This window comes from Sminthopsis crassicaudata, chromosome 1 (assembly GCF_048593235.1).
Source record: "Sminthopsis crassicaudata isolate SCR6 chromosome 1, ASM4859323v1, whole genome shotgun sequence".
Lineage (NCBI taxonomy): Eukaryota > Metazoa > Chordata > Mammalia > Dasyuromorphia > Dasyuridae > Sminthopsis > Sminthopsis crassicaudata.
Genome location: NC_133617.1, coordinates 406,601,950 through 406,616,318, shown reverse-complemented (window position 1 = coordinate 406,616,318; position 14,369 = coordinate 406,601,950). Strand labels below are relative to the sequence as shown.

The window sequence follows — 14,369 nt, the reverse complement described above, 5'->3', positions numbered from 1 at the left end:
GTCTGGGCATTTATAGTTGAAGAATAATTAACAACACAATAATGAGAAGCTATCATCAGAAGAAGGGGAAATATGAAATTCAAATCCTAGTTACTGCCACAAAAATTCCATTTACTTTATATGGGACTTAAATGTTTATATAGATAGAATAAACACATGTATATAATGAATATATAATATTTTTATGCATTATATGCATTTAACAGCATGACTACATGACTGCTGAGACTGCTGAGTGATTTTTAATTCAAAGAATCAAAACAGTATGGGATCCAGAGGCTAGAGATAGATGTATGGTATCAGGAGACTATACCATATTACCAAATATAATTTTCACATATATGTTTCTTATACATATATATCCACAAAACATCCACAGTGTTTCTGATAAAGGCCTCATTTCTAAAATATATAGAGAACAGAGTCAAATTTATAAGAATACAAGTCATTCCCCAATTGATAAATGGGGATATGAAAAGATAATTATTAGATGAAGAAATTAAAGCCATATATAGTCACATAAAAATGTGCTAAATCACTATTGGTTAAAGAAATACAATTTAAAACAACTCTGAGATACCATCTTACATGTATCAGATTGGCTAAGATGACAGAAAAATAATGATAAATGTTGAAGGGAATATAGAAAATCAGGACACTATTGCATTTTTGGTGGTATTATAAACTGATCAGAGAGCAATTTGGAGTTATGGCCAAAGATCTATAAAACTATGCATACCCTTTGGTCCAGCAGTGCCATTACTGGGTCTGTATCCCAAAGAAATTGTAAAGAGAGGAAAGAACCTACATGTACAAAAATGTTTGTTGCAGTTATTTTTGTGGTGGGAAAGAATTGGAAAATGAGTTCATGCCCATGAATTGGGGAATGGCTGAATCAGTTATGACATATGAAAATAGTGGAATATTTTTGTTCTATAAAAAATGATGCATGGGCTGATTTTGAAAAAGCCTTTTTTTTTTGGGGGGGGGGAACCATTTATATGAATACATTTAGATGAACTGATGCTGAGTGAAGTAAGCACAACCAGAAAACATTGTACACAGCAACAGAGACTTAGCCCTTCTTAGCAATTCAGTGATCTAAGGCAATTCCAATAAATTTTAGATGGAAGATGCTATCCACATCCAGAAAGGGAAAGTGTTTGAAGGGAAAGAAAGAGCTCAGGTAAATCCCTATCTTTTCTCTATCATCTTTCACTCTATCCTTTATCAGCTGTAATACTTGTATGATAAGTAATATTAAAAGGATCATCATAGATATATACGGTAAAGGAGGTCAGTTGCTCATGTAGTGAGACCAAGTGAAAAGAAATGGGCAGCCCAAGTCTAGGACCCAAAAATAATTCTTGATTCCTCAGTGGAAGAATTGTAGAAAGACATGGAGAAGAATCCTAGCCTATCAAGCCACAGTATTTCATATATGCTTATTATGTGCCAGACACTATACTAAGCCTTGAGCATACAAAGAAAAAACAAAAACAGTCCATGTCTATTAGGTATGGGAGAGGGAGAGATGATAAGTATGTAAATAGATAATAATCTCTCTCCCTTTCTCTCTCTTTGTGTGTGTGTGTGTGTGTGTGTCTGTCTGTCTCTATCTCTCCATCCATCTACCTAATTTCTTTATCTATTTACCTATTATCTATCTACCTATCTATATCTATTTTCTATTTGAGCAACATACAGATAGTGATTAGTCCTAGGATAATCACTAGTATAGGTTACTTCCCCTACCAGTGAAGATTACTAACTTTTCTGCAATTAATTGTCTTTGAGATTTACCAAGAGCACAATGAGGTCAAGTGTGTTGTCTGGATAATAATTAGCATATGTCAAAGGTGGGACTTGAATCAAGACCTTTCAGGCTTTGGAGCCTATCCAATATATAGGACCATAGTATTTAAAAAAAAAAATTAAGTCAGAATTTAATGGGAATAAAAGTAATGTGTAATATTATTAAAATCCCCTGATTTTATAAATTGCTAGTGAACAGAGATATTGTTAGATATTTTGTGTGCTGGGGATTTTATATTATGAATTTAATATAAATAGACAGTGTAACATAGTATTTAAAGAATCCAGGAGTCATAAGAGACCAAATTCCAATTGAAAAATAATGACAAAGGAAAGAGAATAGCTTAATTATTGTCTAGAGCAAACTAAAAACGTATGCCATAAAACAATAGAGTCTACAATATCTAATTCTCAAATCAAAAAAGGCAAACATTGTTCATGAAGTTATCTTCATTAACCAACAATAACATGCTATCAGTCTGCTACTTATCTCTGACCTCTATTCATTATTTCATCCAACAAATTCCTCTAGGTTTAAGTTTAAGGTTATCAAGAGGAAGGCAATTAAATGCCTTGGCCCAGTTTCCTTGATTTGAAACAAAACAAAACTTTTTTTTTTTTTTTTAACCCCCTAGCCACTCTTACTTAAGGGAAACAACAGAAACAACTACTATTATGTTTTCCCCAAAAAAACTGAGACTTAAAACTTCAGAATATTAGGCAATGTGGGAATGCTGAATAGCTTTTTTTTTTTTTTTTTTGGGGGGGGGAGAATTTCATTTTAGTTCTGCATTGTCTAAATAATTCCCTTCAGGGATTGGCAAGCAAAGCCAAGGGCTGTGCTCATTCTCTAATTGGTCAGCATTTTCTATGTTGAGAAAAGTTCTGTTGCCAGTCAGCTCAGGAACCCTAACCTCTCTAACTCCTGAGATAAATTCTAAACCTAGAAATCTCCATCTCATTGTACAGGTACCTGTATGCAAGAATTAAATACAAATCAGGACAAAACAAACAGAAATAACCCTGGGCCAGAGGCTCAGGTTCAGTTCACTTAGCAGAGCTCATGCTTTTTGTGGTTGTGAGCCCATAGATAATATGTTACTAGGGTGGGAATAAAGGAAAGGATGCTGCCTCTTTTCCTCCCCTCACAATAAGCCCTGGAATAAAAACTACTTGCCATGAATTCCAAGGGCAGAAAGGAAAAGAATGAGATGGAAAGTATTCTTTTTTTTTTAATCAGAAGCATTCTTTACTTTTGCTTCTGTCACAGGGTGGGATCGATATTAAGGAACCTATTAGTGCCTTTTATATTAAAGTACCAAGTTCTTTTAGTCTTGAGCTACACGTTTCCCCAGAAGTAGCTTAGTACTCGTTGAGAATGTTCTTACCAGACTGGAGCTGGGGATCCCATTATTCATCCCCTCTCCTCTTCAGTCCTTGATATATGAAGACAAAAAGAAAGAATATATGCTTTTGAGCATTTACAGAGGGTGTCATAATTTAGCTTTGGAGATCTTTAAGAAATGTTGTACCTAACTCTGTCAGCCCAACACACAGATTCAAAACATGAGTTATGCAATTCATTTCCAACTCAAAAAAAATTGCAATAAAGATTTGAAAGAAGAATTAGGCTTATTTTACTTAGCTGCAGAAGGCAGAGCTAGTAGCAATGAATGGAAGTTAGAGACAGATTTTGGCTCAACCTAAGGAAAATTATTCTAATAATTTGAGTTGGCCCAACTAGAATGAACTTCTATGAAGGCAGTGAATTTCTCCTTACTGGTGGTCTTCATGCAAAATCCAGATGGCCACTGGAGATGAGATGTGGCAGATAATTCCTCTTCCAAGAAATCCTCATAGGTTGATTTCAGTTCTGATGATGTTATGATTCTCTTTAATTATGGATTCTATGGATTGTGACATGTAATTTCCACTGATAGCATTGTTACACACTGGTGATTGATATTACCATGAGAAGTCCTACAATGTAAAGAACCTGCTTGTAAGAATGAGAATGCTTCATTTGATAAACACTGCCTTCTATTATGTTGAAAAATTTAAATTTAAAGTGGGAGTAGGGTTAATGGTGACATTTCTGAGGCACATTCAGAATTAAAACTGTAGAATGTTATGAATAATAGAATAAACCATGCTCCATCAGTGAACATCATACTGGCAGTTCCCAGAGTCATCAATGCATTTATATGGAAAGCTTCTCAGGAAGGAGAAGAAGATTCCAATGAACTTGAGGCCATGACTTAAGAAATTACTGAAATCAGAGAGGTTCAGTAATCAGAAGACAAAAAAACCAAAATGATCATTATTTTAAAAAACAACTGCTGCTCCTAAGTGGACAATCAAAACACAAATAGAAATATTATTAGGAGAATGAAATGAAAGATTAGTAATATATGTGGGTTTTGTTTTTTTTTTGAGTGGGAAGTCTTTTTCTTCTGAATTTTATAAATACCATTGTAAAGTAAGGGGATGGACACTAATGTACAGACAATTCAACCACCATTTCAAGAATCTGTGTCATTGCATATAGAATGGTTTAAGTGCCTGGGAAGAACTGAAAGAGAAAAATATATTTGTAAGGTTACATAGCTGTTAGAAATACTATTTTGGAAATGAATTTGAGATTGATTGACTTTCCTTCCCTACCTAGTAACTTCTAAAATCTGCTTTCAACTATTCAGTCAACAAGTATTTATTAAGCAGCTTCTATGAGTCAGGTGTTATAGATACAAATACAAAAAACAGAACAAACCACATTAGAAAAGAATTTATATTTAAATTGGGCAACAACTTTTCCAGCTTTGTTTCCTACTATTCTTTTTTTGTACTCTATAGTAAAGAAACTAGATGATTTGATTTCCTTAAATATATTTCATGTTTTTCCATGTCTATAATTTTGATCAAGCTGTCGCATTATTCTGTAACATTTCTGTTTCCACCTGTCAAATTCCTATCCATTTTGAAAGGCACAAACTACCCCTATGAAATCTTTCTTTAATCTCCTAGTTGAATATGTTCTCTCTGTACTTTGAATATTTTCTAGCACTTTAAAAGTAATTTTTGATATATTTTGTTTTCATATCACTATTTTCAACTATATCCCTCCTCTTTTCTCAACTCATTGAATCATTCTTTGTTTTTTAAAAAAAATAAGAAACAAAAAGAGTAGAAAAACCAGGTTAGCAAGATTAACTGATCCACCAACCATATCCTACAATAAGTACAATATTCTATGCTCATAGAGCCCTATCTCTGCAAAGAAGGAAAAATTATATATATTGTTTTAGTTTTTCTCCATGGTCTAATGAAGCTGTTATATTAATGTAGCATAGGATTTTTGTTTTGATCTTTTGACTTCCATTATTGAAAATATTGTTTATATTTGTTTTGAGGGTGGGAGTGGGGTTCTGCTTACTCTAAATTGCACTGGTTCAAAATATGCTTTTCTGAATTCTTCATATTTTATTGTTTTTCACAATGGAGTAACATTTTATTGCATACATGTACCATAATTTATTTAGCCACTTTCCAATTGCTAGGCATCCTTTTTTTTTTCCATTTCTTTGTTATTACAAAAAATAGTATTTTGTATCTCCTTTATGGCATGTATCACATACTCTCTTATATTGTAGTTATTTGTGAACATGCCTTATCTCCTCATCCAGACAGTAAGATTCCTGAAGGGAAACAACATTGTATCAATCATAAATGCTTAATTAACACTTAGTTTTATAGAAGCATGTAGCACTCAGGACTTTATTTTGTTATAAAATTTAAAAGTTAATAGTGCAAATTATCTGGTCTAAAATCTCTTATGATTTTCAAGCCTAATCAGTCTTTCTTGAATAGGAAGCTTAATCAATGTCAGGGAAAGATCTTTAATTCTGGAGAAGATGCAAATTGGTATGAATTCACACAGGATTTGAACTTGAAATAATTGTGGAATAGATTCATTTGTTCACCTGAGCAGAAATAAGGTCTTGTTTAGCAAGGTAGAAGAGGTCTCTTTTGCTTACTCTGACTTAAGAGGGTTTTTTAATTTAGTTTTCCAGGAAATGTGTGTTAACATATTATTGTTCCTTTTGGTGAATAATTTATAGAAAACCTAATCCTACCTATGTACTTAGGGGAGAGGATTTCTTCATATTTTGTTTCATTATCATTACAAGAAATAAGTTGAAAATTGGTTGGGTCAGATAGTTTTCTTTGTAAGGATGAGATTTTTCCCCCTCAATCTTTCTCTAAGAAGAAATGCTTTTATGAGAATGTAGTTCTCTTCAAAGCATGCACTAGTGTTCTTTGCCTCTTGTGAACTGATGTGTGGGAGTTTGGAATGAGCTATTGCAAGGTAATTTTTATATAGAGATCACTCAGAGGTGCTCATCATGTATCTACTTCCCTTGAAAAGTTCTTTGGAAGCTGAATGGGAGATTCGTGACAGAATTCCATTCTGGATTAAGTCATCAGGCTTTTTGTTTGCTCTATGCAAAAGCTAAATTAATTATAACTTTAGAGATTCAATTGATTAATCAACCAATAAGCATTTAATAATAATAATGTATTATAGTTATATATAATTATAATATACATATATAATGTAATTATAAATAATAATAATAAGCACTGTATGGTGAATGACTTAGATAAAAACAGAATCCTGGCCTTCAAAGTTATCTCTAGAGAGATAACACATCCAAATTTAAGTATATACAAAAGACAAGCAAGGTACTTCTAGGAATAGGTATTAGTTGTTTAATGGGATTAACAAAAGCCAGGCTTCTTTTGGAAAGGGGTATTGAAGGAAAATTCAGATTTTTATTTTATTTTAAACTGGCTTGCTTTCTGAAGGATTTCATGATCAGCCTGAGTCCTTGGTCTTAGTGGAGAAGTGATGAAGGCAGTACAGCCACCATAAGCCTGGTCAAAGATGGAATGTCTCATTTGAAGTCCTACATCACTATAGCATACTGAATGTCTGAACTAGAGTATTACATCACCATACTAAGTACTAAGTATATATGTGAACTAAAGAACCATCATCTCATCAATTCCACTGAGTTAACACCTTGCTTCAAGTATACTTCTCCGGAATTCCAGCCTTTTACATTAGACTTTATTTATTTATTTCTCAACAATTACTTTTATAAGATTTTGATTTCCATTTTTTTCTTACTTTCTCCCATTCCCTTCCCCCAAATGGCAAGCGATATGATATAGGTTATACATTATATACACATTTAAACATTTTTAATAGTATTTTATTTTTCCAATTACTTGCAAAACTAGTTTTCAGCATTCACCTTTGCAAAACCTTGTATTCCAAATTTTCTTCCTCCTTCCTTCCTTAAGATAACAAATAACTCAATATAGGTTAAACATATGCAATTCTTCAAATAGATTTCCATATTCATCATCTTGCACAAGAAAAATCAAATCATAAGGGCAAAAATCAGGAGAAAGAAAAAAAAAAAGGCAAGCAATCACCAACCAAAAAAAGGTTAAAATAATATATTTTGATCCCCATTCATTTTCCATAGTTCTTTCTCTGGATGCAAATGGTACTTTCTATCACAAGACTATTGAAATTGCCTTGAAAAACCACATTGTTGAGAACAACCAAATCCATCACATAATCTTGATGAGGTTGATCATCACATAATCTTGTTACTGTGTAATGTTCTCTTGGTTCTGCTCACTTAATTTAGCATTAGCTCATGTAAATCTTTAAAGTTTTTCTGAAATCAGCCTGTTCATTATGAAAATTCAGATTTTTAAAAGGTGGCAATGAAGACAGAATGAGTATCAGGAATGAGATATCTTGTGCAAAGTTGTGATGAATGGAAGAATAACAAGAACAGTTTCATTGAATCATAGAGTGAATGAAGAGGAGTAATATAAATAGCCAGGAAGGATAGGTTAGAGGCAGGTTTAAATGTCAAACTGAGGGATGGGGTGGAATTGTATTTGATCTTGCCTTGTGATTCACTCAAAATCATCTTTATCATTCAGCCATTCTGCCATGATGTAGAACTCACTACCATGAGAGACTGAACCCCTTAGCTAAACCCAGATTAGGACAATCACCTTCCATTCCATTTGTAATGGCTTTGGAATTCTAGAATCTCTGAGTTGGAAAGAATGTCAGAGACCATCTTGGTCAAATCCTATTCAAATCACAGAATCTGTTTACAACAGAGTTCATTAATCCTTGGAGGTGCTCAAGAAAAAACTTAATGAACACAGGTTATGAATATGGTAGAGAGAAGTCTTGTTCACATAGGGGTTAGACTAGATGGCCTCTGGTATTCTTTTTAATGTTAACCATCCCTAGCTAAATTTTACCCAAAGTTTATTTGAATGTCTGTTTGAATGTCTTATCTGTCTAAATAAGACAAAGAACTTTTTAAAAAAAATGTTATTAAAACTTTTTATTTTCAAAACATGGATAATTTTTCAACATTGACCCTTACAAAACTTTGTGCTCCAAATTTTCCCCTCCTTATCCCCACCCCTCTCCTAGACAGCAAGTAATCCAATATATATTATACATGTTAAAATATCTGTTGAATTCAATATATGTAAACATATTTATATAATTATCTTGCTAACAAGAAAAATCAGTTCAAAAAGAGAAAAATGAGAAAGAAAACAAAATGCAAGCTAACAACAAAAAGTGAAAATGTTATGTTGTGATCCACACTCAATTCCCACAGTCCTCTCTCTGGGTATAGATGGCTCTTTTCATCACAAATCATTGAAACTGACCTCAATAATCTCATTGTTGGAAAAAGCCATGTCTATCAGAATTGATTGTCATATAATATTGCTGTTGCCATGTACAATGATCTCATGGTTCTGTTCATTTCACTTAGTATCAGTTCCTGTAAGTCTCTCCAAGTCTCTCTAAAATCATTCTGCTCATAGAACAATAATATTCCATAACATTCATATACCATAATTTATCCACTCGGTTACAGTTTCTTGCCACTACAAAAAGGGCTGCCACAAACATTTGCACATATGGGTTCCTTTTCCTCCTTTAAGATCTCTTTGGGATATAGGCCCAGTAAAACACTTCTGAATCAAAGGGTATGGACAATTTGGTAACTTTTGAGCATAATTCCAGATTGTTCTCTAAAATGGCTGGATCCATTTACAATTCCACCAACAATGTATTAGTGTCCCAGTTTTCCCACATCCCCTCCAACATTTGTCATTGTCTTTTCCTATCATCTTAGCCAATCTGAGAGGTATATAGTGGTATCTCAGAGTTGATTTAATTTGCATTTCTCTGATCAATAGTTATTTAGAGCACTTTTTCATATGACTAGAAATGGTTTTAATTTCTTCATCTGAAAATTGTTTATATCCTTTGATCATTTATCAATTGGAGAATGGCTTGAATTCTTATAAATTTGAGTCAATTCTCTATATAGTTTACAAATGAGGCCTTTTATCAGAACCCTTAAATGTAAAAATGTTTTCCCAGTTTATTGCTTCTTTTCTAATCTTGTTTGCATTAGTTTTGTTTGTACAGAAACTTTTTAAGTTAATATAATCAAAATTATCTATTTGGTGTTCAATAATGAGTTCCAGTTCTCCTTTGGTTACAAACTCCTTCCTTCTCCACAGATATGAGAGTTAAACTGTCCTTTGTTCTTCTAATTTGCTTATATTCATCACTCTTTATGTCTAAATCATGAACTCATTTTAACCTTATTTTGATATATGCTATTAGGTGTGGGTCAATGCCTAGTTTCTGCCATACTTACTTCTTCTTTTCCCAGCAGTTTTTATCAAATATTGAGGAGAACTTTTTATTATTATTATTTTTGCTGAGGCAATTGGGGTTAAGTGACTTGCCCAGTGTCATACAGCTAGGAAGTGTCTGAGATCACATTTGAACTCAGATCCTCTATCCACTGTGCTACCTAACTGCCCTGGAAAACTTATTTTTTAAACTTTCTAGGTTTCAGTTTTTTCATTATTGATTTCTGGAGAAAAATATTTTTTCAGAAGTGTGGTAAAGTGAAAGCGTATTTATACAAATTTTCATACATGAGTATGAGAAGAGAATTGATAGTGACAAAACAACTCTCAGTGGTAGACTGCACATTCAAGATATTTGGGAGTAGAGTGATAAGAGGAATAAGAAGCTCAAATTAAGTGAAAAATATTTTCAGGAAAGGGGAAATCTGACCATGTTGGGAGAAGAAGATATGGAATCACTGGAGGAAAAGCTGGAAAAGGATGTGATTAGATGGAGAATAATATTGCTCTGTCCTATAAGAACAGAAATCCAGTTAGGATATCTCCTGTCATGAGGATGAAGGGAAGAATGAAGCATTAAATAAATGTTCCTCCAAGACAACAGTTCTTCATTTGGGATCAGTGAGCTTGTTTTAAAATATTTTAATAACTGTGTTTTAATATAATTAGTTTTCCTTTGTGATCCTATGTATTTTATTTTATATGTTTAGAAACATTATTCTCAGAGGGGATCCATAGGTTTCACTAGACTGCCAAAGAGGGCCATGATGCACAAAAAGGTTAAAATTGCTTGTTCTTAGAAGCTCTGTTTAAGATGTTCAGCAGGGATTTCAACTGGCCTGAATCCCATTGTTTGGAAGAACACATTTGTTGGAAAAGAGTGTGTGTTTCCCATAGCACAAAGAACAATAGTGTGGTCTATTCCTGCTGGCAGCAAGATGATTTTTTTATCAAAATACTCCTGGAGGCTGGAAGCCTGAGGAAGACAGCTGGGATGGAACAGGACCTGGATATGAAGTAATTCTGGAATAAGTCCAGTGATTTTTGAATTTGTAGCAGCTAGACTGATTTGAAAAGCAGCATGATTTGTCTTGGATAAAGGAAGCCTTAGGTGACCTGGGGTCATTGGAACAATGGAATGTCCCTGCACTTGGACCATGATTGTCCTCTGGCTAAGACAGTAGCCCCTGGCAAGCACTTGCAAAGGTTGTTCTTTGTGCTGTGACTGTTCAGTCTTTGGTGTAATTAGTGATGTTCAAAATCAACCATTGTATTTCTCCTTTACATTTCCGTCTCCTTTTCTTAAAGCCTCAGTTCATTAGTATTGTTATATTTTATATATTTTACAGAGAAATATGGTATATTGGATAGCAAGTCCTCATTGGAGCCAAGAAAACCTAAATTTAAATCCTGTCTCAGGCATATACTACTTGTGTGACCATAAACAAATCGTGGTATCATATTTTAGAGACTAAAGAATATAAGACTCTATCTAGTTCTGCTTCCTAATATTACAGATGAGAAAATTGAGGCACATAGTGGTTAAGTGACTTGGCCAGGATCATGTAGCTAAAAAAGCACTGAATGTAAGATTTTAACCCAAGGTTTCTTGTCTTCCAAGTCCAGGTCTTGATTTCAACACATACTGGTTATAACTATGAGAAAGCCATTTAACAATTCATTTCTTTAGAAACCCAAGATTACAAATTTCTCATCTGCTTTAGTAAATGGAGTTTTCACACTAGGATTTTTCTACTTAGACGATTGAAATATTTTCAAATTTATTTGTGTGTGTGTGTGTGTGTGTGTGTGTGTGTGTGTGTGTGTGTGTGTGTATGTGCTGGCGCACATTGTGTAATTTCCTAAACAGGAGTTTCCTATGCTGACGAAATAAGTCTAAATATATTTTGATTTATGATGAAGGGGATTTCTGGTGGGGAAACTCCCTTCTCTGATGAAGGTCAGCAGCATGTCTATAACTTGTAAGTCTTAGGATAATGCCTGCAGGCACTGACAGATCAAGTGGCTTATTGTCACACAGCCAGTATCTGTCAGTCAGGAGGCAACTCTTGTCATCTGGACTTCCCCATCCAGCCCATTTGTCTACCTATTTATCTGTTCATCGTATCTTTCTTCCCATCTATCTGTACCCATGTGTCTGCAATAAAATTGAGAAAGAACCTAGATAACTAGACTAGTTATCATATCAACTTTCAGGTTTGGACAAAGAGTAGAGAGGACAAGGGAAGAATAAAATAGGAAAGAGTAGAATATAGTTTGTGTTTTTGAGTCAGGTACAAAGATTTGTAGTTATGACTCTGGTTCATGCAGTGTCTTATAAACTCCAAAAGTTTGAAGTATATTTTATTAAACAAGGCTTTCATTAGAGACACACCTGACTCAAGGGTCACAGAAACATTTAGAAAGTCTCTCAGGTAAGCACATTCCCCAGAATTGTACTTTTGTGTCACATGTGTTTCTCACCAGGCTCTTTATTTTCTATAAAGGCATTTTTAGTTTTTGGAGGCAATCAGGATTAGGTGACTTGCCCAGAGTTATACAGTAAGTTAATATCTGAGACCAGATGTGAACTTCAGAGCCTGTGTTCCATCCACTGAGCCACCTAGCTGCCCCTAGGCTGTCTTGGTGTTCTTTATAAGAGCTGTATCATCTGTGCATTGTAAAGACTATATTAGAAACATGTACTACTAAACCTGTGTTAATTGTTCAGTTATTTTTCAGTCATGTCCAACCCATTTAAGGTTTTCTTGGCAAGACACTGGTAAAGTTTGCCTTTCCTTCTCCAACTTATTTTTTACGAAAGGAAACTGAAGCAAACAGGATTAAGTGACTTGCCCAGGGTCACACAGGCAATATCTGAGTCTGGATTTCACTTAAGGTCTTCCTGACTTCAGATCTAGTACTCTATCTACTGTGCCACTATATTTAAATAAGGTGGCTACAGGAAACTTAAGAAGGGGAGAGAATAGTACCTTTAAAATAGTTATTAACAATAGCTAATAGGGCAATGTGGTCAAACTCAAATTAAAAAAAGGGGAACCTACTAAGCTATATATAAGAATCACTATGGGGCACAGATTCTTAGTTTTAAAATGTAACATTATACTTTACCATACTTTTTTTTTTGGTTACATATTTCCCAATTACATTTTATTAAGCACCAATTATATGCCAGGCCCTGTTTATTATCTCATTTAATCTTTGCAGCAATCCTGTGAAGTAGATGGTTAGTAAGAGTCTAAAGCCAGATATAAACTCAGGTCTTCCAGACTCTAGGCTCACCCTCACCCTGATCCTAGACTGATTATTTTGCCTTCCTGATTATCCTGTCAAGTCATGAGGCATTTATTAAGCACCCACTATGTGCCATACCCTCTGGTATAAAAGAATGAGAGAATACTTTGTTTCTGGTCTGCTGACAAAAAGAAAGGCAACTATAGGAAATGGAAGAATGGTTGCTATTTGTCCTTTGTTCTTGAAAACAACTATGACTTAAGGGAGGTAATGCCATGACATGCAAGTGAATTGCATTTGAATGAGGGAAAGCAGTGCAAAATCACCAGCCTCACTTTCTCTTCTGGAGCTATGTGGGTCAAGTGGCCAGATATAAAACAGGGTGATTAGAGATGGCCCTGGAGGAAATGGGAACCCTTAACTTTTTTAAGCCAACATCTTTAAGAGGTCTCAGTTTGATTGAAACAATGCCTATTCAGTGGTTAAGACTCCAAAAAAAAAAAAAAAAAATCTGTCTGGGTGGGGAAGACCCTCAGGGTTTCTAACCCAGACAGCAACAATCCCTGGGAATGATTGGGAAATGGGAGGGACAAGTGGATGGAGAGCTATTACTTTGTTCCCCTACTTTTATTCATTAAAACAGAACCTACAGCTAAGTTTTTCTCTCTTTCCATTTTAGCTTCTAGGATCTTTGAAGGCAGAAAATGGTCCTGACAGCAAAGAAGTCAATACCAGCTTTCTTCTGATTCAGACTGTTTTTGTTTGCTTTTTGTTCTATACTTATTATTGTAATAAAAAACAAGGAAATTACCACCACTGGTGGGAAACTCAAATCATCTAAACTAATGTTTCAGTTCCCAATTCCATCCTGCCTGGTAGTACATCCCATGGAAAAGTTGCTGAAATTGAAACGATGCCAACCTCTGATCTCTCATCATGTTCTTCCTGTGAAGTTACCTAGACATCCATCTAGTTAAAAAGTATTAAAAAGTAGATTTTAGATAGCCCCGTCTTTTTTGTGTAAGTAATAACATTTCAATTCAATTGAAATTGAGAATTCTTTCTTATAAAACCCCAAACCACATGGAAACTACTGTGTTGAAATTCCCCATATGGAGCACATTCTGGAGAACATTCTGTGTAACCTTGAGATTTTCTGTGAAAATGAGAAGGATTTTTTTGTAGAGTGAGCATTATCTTGGGAAGGAAAAGAAAAAATAATGGACCAAGCATATGTCCTGTAATACTGGAGAAACTGAGGCAAGATAGAGATTAGAGGTTTTTAATATTTTATTAGAGGGAGAGTTTAGACTGAGGGCAAAACAGGATTCATGTTGACCCTAGCTAGCTGGATCGGATTCTTGTCTTAAAGTTTCCAGCAAGGAGCAAGGGATTTCATGGATTCTTAATAGAGCTTCAGCTATCAGGGAAACAAAGGCAGAAGGATAGAGAACTGGTGAGTGGGAGTTCCAGGAAAGGACCATGAATTCAGTTCTGACAGGTTGGGGATA

At 34.4% G+C, this 14,369-nt stretch overlaps 1 long non-coding RNA gene across 2 annotated transcripts in view; it reads left to right on the top strand.

The window, feature by feature from the left end:
* Nucleotides 1-13,691, top strand: part of LOC141549989 (uncharacterized) — a 31,414-nt gene extending 17,723 nt beyond the window's left edge. For both annotated transcript variants that reach the window (XR_012484473.1, XR_012484472.1), the window contains one exon: nt 13,538-13,691. This is a non-coding gene — a long non-coding RNA (uncharacterized LOC141549989). The remainder of the gene's footprint in view (nt 1-13,537) is intronic.
* The last annotated feature ends 678 nt before the right edge of the window (nt 13,692-14,369 follow it).